Source organism: Idiotropiscis lumnitzeri, unplaced genomic scaffold (genome assembly GCF_059441095.1).
Source record: "Idiotropiscis lumnitzeri isolate Australia: NSW breed Sydney's pygmy pipehorse unplaced genomic scaffold, RoL_Ilum_1.0 HiC_scaffold_313, whole genome shotgun sequence".
Taxonomy (NCBI): Eukaryota; Metazoa; Chordata; class Actinopteri; order Syngnathiformes; family Syngnathidae; genus Idiotropiscis; species Idiotropiscis lumnitzeri.
Window position 1 is genome coordinate 35,001 of NW_028283851.1, and position 7,500 is coordinate 42,500.

Below are 7,500 nucleotides of genomic sequence, written 5' to 3' on the forward strand. Positions count from 1 at the left end.
AGGCCGAAGGAACCGTCCACCCGAACACCCCGGCGCGAGGCCGGGGCCGGCAGGGGCCCTCCGATGGCGGGTCATGATTGCCAATCGGTCAGTGGTTGTGTGTGTGCTGCGGTGCCGGCCAACGCTCAGAGGTCGACCCGCAGGCCGAAGGAACCGTCCACCCGAACACCCCGGCGCGAGGCCGGGGCCGGCAGGGGCCCTCCGATGGCGGGTCATGATTGCCAATCGGTCAGTGGTTATGTGTGTGCTGCGGTGCTGCGGTGCCGGCCAACGCTCAGAGGTCGACCCGCAGGCCGAAGGAACCGTCCACCCGAACACCCCGGCGCGAGGCCGGGGCCGGCAGGGGCCCTCCGATGGCGGGTCATGATTGCCAATCGGTCAGTGGTTGTGTGTGCTGCGGTGGGGCCGGGAGGACCGCTCCTCCTGCGTCGGACCCGGGTCATGGGAAGTGCCGTGTGGCGGTGGTGGGGCCGGGAGGACCGCTCCTCCTGCGTCGGACCCGAGTCATGGGAAGTGCCGTGTGGCGGGGCCGGGAGGACCGCTCCTCCTGCGTCGGACCCGAGTCATAGGAAGTGCCGTGTGGCGGGGCCGGGAGGACCGCTCCTCCTGCGTCGGACCCGAGTCATAGGAAGTGCCGTGTGGCGGGGCCGGGAGGACCGCTCCTCCTGCGTCGGACCCGAGTCATAGGAAGTGCCGTGTGGTGGGGCCGGGAGGACCGCTCCTCCTGCGTCGGACCCGAGTCATAGGAAGTGCCGTGTTGCGCTGGTGGGGCCGTGCCCGCCAACAGCCTTCAGTGGTCGGATACCACGTTTGCAAGCTCCCCGCTGGAATGGGGACTTAGAAGAAATGAGGGGAAAATTCCCCCGGAGCTCCGTGCCTGAGGGCGGGCTGTGAGCCGCGCCGCGTCCGCCAACAGCCTTCCATGGTCGGACACCATTGTTCGCAAGTTGCCCGCTGGAATGGGCACATAGAAGAAATTTCGAGGATAACATCCACCAGAGCGCCAGGGCGGCCGTTATTGCAGTATGCGTCCGCCTGGCAGCTCTCTTCCGCGGGAACCATTGGGCAATTTCTTTCACGGAGGTGGACATAGAAGAATTTTTGTTTCTAAAAACGTGGTTCCTAAAAATGTGCCCCAGGTGTTTTGGAAAACCCGGGTAAACCTGGGAAGTAGGCAAATGACCCTCTGACTAGGGGGAAAAACGTTTGCCTACTGCAGCGCCCCTAATGCAATTCGGCGGAACTGCAACGCCCCTGGTCGCCTAAACGCTACCCCTGGTCGCCTAAACCTCACCCCTGGTCGCCTAAACCTCACCCCTGGTCGCCTAAACCTCACCCCTGGTCGCCTAAAAGTCACCCCTGGTCGCCTAAATTGTCAACCCCTGGTCACCTAAATTGTCAACCCCTGGTCGCCTAAAGGGGACTTAGAAGAAATGAGGGGGCAAATTCCCCCGGAGCTCCGTGCCTGAGGGCGGGCTGTGAGCCGCGCCGCGTCCGCCAACAGCCTTCAGTGGTCGGATACAATGTTTGAAAGGTCCCCGCTGGAAAGGGGACTTAGAAGAAATGAGGCAAATTTCCCCGGAGCTCCGTGCCTGAGGGCGGGCTGTGAGCCGCGCCGCGTCCGCCAACAGCCTTCAGTGGTCGGATACAATGTTTGAAAGTTCCCCGCTGGAAAGGGGACTTAGAAGAAATGAGGCAAATTTCCCCGGAGCTCCGTGCCTGAGGGCGGGCTGTGAGCCGCGCCGCGTCCGCCAACAGCCTTCCTTTGGTCGGATACAATGTTTGAAAGGTCCCCGCTGGAAAGGGGACTTAGAAGAAATGAGGCAAATTTCCCCGGAGCTCCGTGCCTGAGGGCGGGCTGTGAGCCGCGCCGCGCCCGCCAACAGCCTTCAGTGGTCGGATACAATGTTTGAAAGGTCCCCGCTGGAAAGGGGACTTAGAAGAAATGAGGCAAATTTCCCCGGAGCTCCGTGCCTGAGGGCGGGCTGTGAGCATCGCCGCGCCCGCCAACAGCCTTCAGTGGTCGGATACAATGTTTGAAAGTTCCCCGCTGGAAAGGGGACTTAGAAGAAATGAGGCAAATTTCCCCGGAGCTCCGTGCCTGAGGGCGGGCTGTGAGCCGCGCCGCGCCCGCCAACAGCCTTCCACGGTCGGATACAATGTTTCAAAGTTCCCCGCTGGAAAGGGGACTTAGAAGAATTGAGTAAAATTCACCCGGAGCTCCGTGCCCGAGGGCCGGCTATGAGCCGCGCCGTGCCCGCCAACAGCCTTCCACGGTCGGATACAATGTTTCAAAGTTCCCCGCTGGAAAGGGGACTTAGAAGAAATTTGTAAAAATTCATCCGGAGCTCCGTGCCCGAGGGCCGGCTATGAGCCGCGCCGTGCCCGCCAACAGCCTTCCACGGTCGGATACAATGTTTCAAAGTTCCCCGCTGGAAAGGGGACTTAGAAGAAATTTGTAAAAATTCACCCGGAGCTCCGTGCCCGAGGGCCGGCTATGAGCCGCGCCGTGCCCGCCAACAGCCTTCCACGGTCGGATACAATGTTTCAAAGTTCCCCGCTGGAAAGGGGACTTAGAAGAAATTTGTAAAATTCACCCGGAGCTCCGTGCCTGAGGGCCGGCTATGAGCCGCGCCGTGCCCGCCAACAGCCTTCCACGGTCGGATACAATGTTTCAAAGTTCCCCGCTGGAAAGGGGACTTAGAAGAAATTTGTAAAAATTCACCCGGAGCTCCGTGCCCGAGGGCCGGCTATGAGCCGCGCCGTGCCCGCCAACAGCCTTCCACGGTCGGATACAATGTTTCAAAGTTCCCCGCTGGAAAGGGGACTTAGAAGAAATTTGTAAAATTCACCCGGAGCTCCGTGCCTGAGGGCCGGCTATGAGCCGCGCCGTGCCCGCCAACAGCCTTCCACGGTCGGATACAATGTTTCAAAGTTCCCCGCTGGAAAGGGGACTTAGAAGAAATTTGTAAAAATTCACCCGGAGCTCCGTGCCCGAGGGCCGGCTATGAGCCGCGCCGCGCCCGCCAACAGCCTTCCACGGTCGGATACAATGTTTCAAAGTTCCCCGCTGGAAAGGGGACTTAGAAGAAATTTGTGAAAATTCACCCGGAGCTCCGTGCCTGAGGGCCGGCTATGAGCCGCGCCGTGCCCGCCAACAGCCTTCCACGGTCGGATACAATGTTTCAAAGTTCCCCGCTGGAAAGGGGACTTAGAAGAAATTTGTGAAAATTCACCCGGAGCTCCGTGCCCGAGGGCCGGCTATGAGCCGCGCCGTGCCCGCCAACAGCCTTCCACGGTCGGATACAATGTTTCAAAGTTCCCCGCTGGAAAGGGGACTTAGAAGAAATTTGTGAAAATTCACCCGGAGCTCCGTGCCCGAGGGCCGGCTATGAGCCGCGCCGTGCCCGCCAACAGCCTTCCACGGTCGGATACAATGTTTCAAAGTTCCCCGCTGGAAAGGGGACTTAGAAGAATTGAGTAAAATTCACCCGGAGCTCCGTGCCTGAGGGCCGGCTATGAGCCGCGCCGCGCCCGCCAACAGCCTTCCACGGTCGGATACAATGTTTCAAAGTTCCCCGCTGGAAAGGGGACTTAGAAGAAATTTGTGAAAATTCACCCGGAGCTCCGTGCCCGAGGGCCGGCTATGAGCCGCGCCGCGCCCGCCAACAGCTTTCCACGGTCGGATACAATGTTTCAAAGTTCCCCGCTGGAAAGGGGACTTAGAAGAAATTTGTGAAAATTCACCCGGAGCTCCGTGCCCGAGGGCCGGCTATGAGCCGCGCCGTGCCCGCCAACAGCCTTCCACGGTCGGATACAATGTTTCAAAGTTCCCCGCTGGAAAGAGGACTTAGAAGAAATTTGTGAAAATTCACCCGGAGCTCCGTGCCCGAGGGCCGGCTATGAGCCGCGCCGTGCCCGCCAACAGCCTTCCACGGTCGGATACAATGTTTCAAAGTTCCCCGCTGGAAAGGGGACTTAGAAGAAATTTGTGAAAATTCACCCGGAGCTCCGTGCCCGAGGGCCGGCTATGAGCCGCGCCGCGCCCGCCAACAGCCTTCCACGGTCGGATACAATGTTTCAAAGTTCCCCGCTGGAAAGGGGACTTAGAAGAAATTAGGCAACTTTCCCCGGAGCTCCATGCCTGAGTGCGGGCTGTTTGCCGCGCCGTGCCCGCCAACAGCCTTCAGTGGTCGGATACAATGTTTCAAAGTTCCCCGCTGGAAAGGGGACTTAGAAGAAATTATGAATATTTTTGTTTCTAAAAACGTGATCCCTGAAAATGTGCCCCAGGTGTTTTGGAAAACCCGGGTAAACCTGGGAAGTAGGCAAATGACCCTCTGACTAGGGGGGAAGAACGTTTGCCTACTGCAGCGCCCCTAATGCAATTCGGCGGAACTGCAACGCCCCTGGTCGCCTAAACGCTACCCCTGGTCGCCTAAAAGCTACCCCTGGTCGCCTAAAAGCTACCCCTGGTCGCCTAAAAGCTACCCCTGGTCGCCTAAACGCTACCCCTGGTCGCCTAAACGCTACCCCTGGTCGCCTAAACGCTTCCCCTGGTCACCTAAACGCTACCCCTGGTCGCCTAAACGCTACCCCTGGTCGCCTAACTGACCCCTCGTGTGTGGGGATCAACGTTTGCCTACTAGGGCGTCCTCCGGCGGCCTCTCGGCAGTACTGCAGGCCCATTTTAGCCGAGCCCATTGAAATGAATGGGGGAATTTTATACGTTTTTGCCTTTTTTTTCCCCCCTCGTTCTTTTTGTATTTATTCATTTATTTCAACTTTTACCGACTCAACCGCCCTCCGGCGTGCCCTCGGCGGTCCCGCAAGCCCAATTCGGCCGAGCCCATTGAAATGAATGGGGGAATTTTATACGTTTTTGCCTTTTTTCCCCCCCCCTCGTTCTTTTTGTATTTATTCATTTATTTCAACTTTTACCGACTCAACCGCCCTCCGGCGTGCCCTCGGCGGTCCCGCAAGCCCAATTCGGCCGAGCCCATTGAAATGAATGGGGGAATTTTATACGTTTTTGCCTTTTTTTCTCCCCCCCTCGTCCTTTTTGTATTTATTCATTTATTTCAACTTTTACCGACTCAACCGCCCTCCGGCGTGCCCTCGGCGGTCCCGCAAGCCCAATTCGGCCGAGCCCATTGAAATGAATGGGGGAATTTTATACGTTTTTGCCTTTTTTTTTCCCCCCCCCTCGTCCTTTTTGTATTTATTCATTTATTTCAACTTTTACCGACTCAACCGCCCTCCGGCGTGCCCTCGGCGGTCCCGCAAGCCCAAATCGGCCGAGCCCATTGAAATGAATGGGGGGATTTTCTACGTTTTTGCCTTTTTTCCCCCCCTCGTCCTTTTTGTATTTATTTACTTATTTCAACCTTTACCGACTTAGGGGCCACTTGGCACCGCCTGTGCCCGGGGAAGGTGCTCATATTCGGCTTCACTGTCAGGCAGCATGCACTCCTCCTCCGGAGCTTCCATTTGGGCAAACTTAGGGGCCGCTTGGCACCGTCCGTGCCCGGGGAAGGTGCTCCTATTCGGGCCAAGTGTGACACACGCCCGCCCTCCTCCTCCGGAGCTTCCATGAGGGTAAACTTAGGGGCCGCTTGGCACCGCCTGTGCCCGGGGAAGGTGCTCCTATTCGGCTTCACTGTCACACAGCATGCACTCATCCTCCGGAGCTTCCATAAGGGCAAACTTAGGGGCCGCTTGGCACCGCCTGTGCCCGGGGAAGGTGCTCATATTCGGCTTCACTGTCACACAGCATGCACTCATCCTCCGGAGCTTCCATAAGGGCAAACTTAGGGGCCGCTTGGCACCGCCTGTGCCCGGGGAAGGTGCTCCTATTCGGCTTCACTGTCATGCAGCATGCACTCCTCCACCGGAGCTTCCATTTGGGCAAACTTAGGGGCCGCTTGGCACCGCCTGTGCCCGGGGAAGGTGCTCCTATTCGGGCCAAGTGTGACACACGCCCGCACTCCTCCTCCGGAGCTTCCATTTGGGCAAACTTAGGGGACGCTTGGCACCGCCCGTGCCCGGGGAAGGTGCTCATATTCGGCTTCACTGTCACACAGCATGCACTCATCCTCCGGAGCTTCCATAAGGGCAAACTTAGGGGCCGCTTGGCACCGCCTGTGCCCGGGGAAGGTGCTCATATTCGGGCCAAGTGTGACACACGCCCGCACTCCTCCTCCGGAGCTTCCATTTGGGCAAACTTAGGGGCCACTTGGCACCGCCTGTGCCCGGGGAAGGTGCTCATATTCGGCTTCACTGTCAGGCAGCATGCACTCCTCCTCCGGAGCTTCCATTTGGGCAAACTTAGGGGCCGCTTGGCACCGTCCGTGCCCGGGGAAGGTGCTCCTATTCGGGCCAAGTGTGACACACGCCCGCCCTCCTCCTCCGGAGCTTCCATGAGGGTAAACTTAGGGGCCGCTTGGCACCGTCCGTGCCCGGGGAAGGTGCTCCTATTCGGGCCAAGTGTGACACACGCCCGCCCTCCTCCTCCGGAGCTTCCATGAGGGTAAACTTAGGGGCCGCTTGGCACCGCCTGTGCCCGGGGAAGGTGCTCATATTCGGCTTCACTGTCACACAGCATGCACTCATCCTCCGGAGCTTCCATAAGGGCAAACTTAGGGGCCGCTTGGCACCGCCTGTGCCCGGGGAAGGTGCTCATATTCGGGCCAAGTGTGACACACGCCCGCACTCCTCCTCCGGAGCTTCCATTTGGGCAAACTTAGGGGCCACTTGGCACCGCCTGTGCCCGGGGAAGGTGCTCATATTCGGCTTCACTGTCAGGCAGCATGCACTCCTCCTCCGGAGCTTCCATTTGGGCAAACTTAGGGGCCGCTTGGCACCGTCCGTGCCCGGGGAAGGTGCTTCTATTCGGCTTCACTGTCACACAGCATGCACTCCTCCTCCGGAGCTTCCATAAGGGCAAACTTAGGGGCCGCTTGGCACCGTCCGTGCCCGGGGAAGGTGCTCCTCTTCGGGCCAAGTGTGACACACGCCCGCCCTCCTCCTCCGGAGCTTCCATGAGGGTAGACTTAGGGGCCGCTTGGCACCGCCTGTGCCCGGGGAAGGTGCTCATATTCGGCTTCACTGTCAGGCAGCATGCACTCCTCCTCCGGAGCTTCCATAAGGGCAAACTTAGGGGCCGCTTGGCACCGTCTGTGCCCGGGGAAGGTGCTCCTATTCGGGCCAAGTGTGACACACGCCCGCACTCCTCCTCCGGAGCTTCCATGAGGGTAGACTTAGGGGCCGCTTGGCACCGCCTGTGCCCGGGGAAGGTGCTCATATTCGGCTTCACTGTCAGGCAGCATGCACTCCTCCTCCGGAGCTTCCATAAGGGCAAACTTAGGGGCCGCTTGGCACCGTCTGTGCCCGGGGAAGGTGCTCCTATTCGGCTTCACTGTCATGCAGCATGCACTCCTCCTCCGGAGCTTCCATTTGGGCAAACTTAGGGGCCGCTTGGCACCGTCTGTGCCCGGGGAA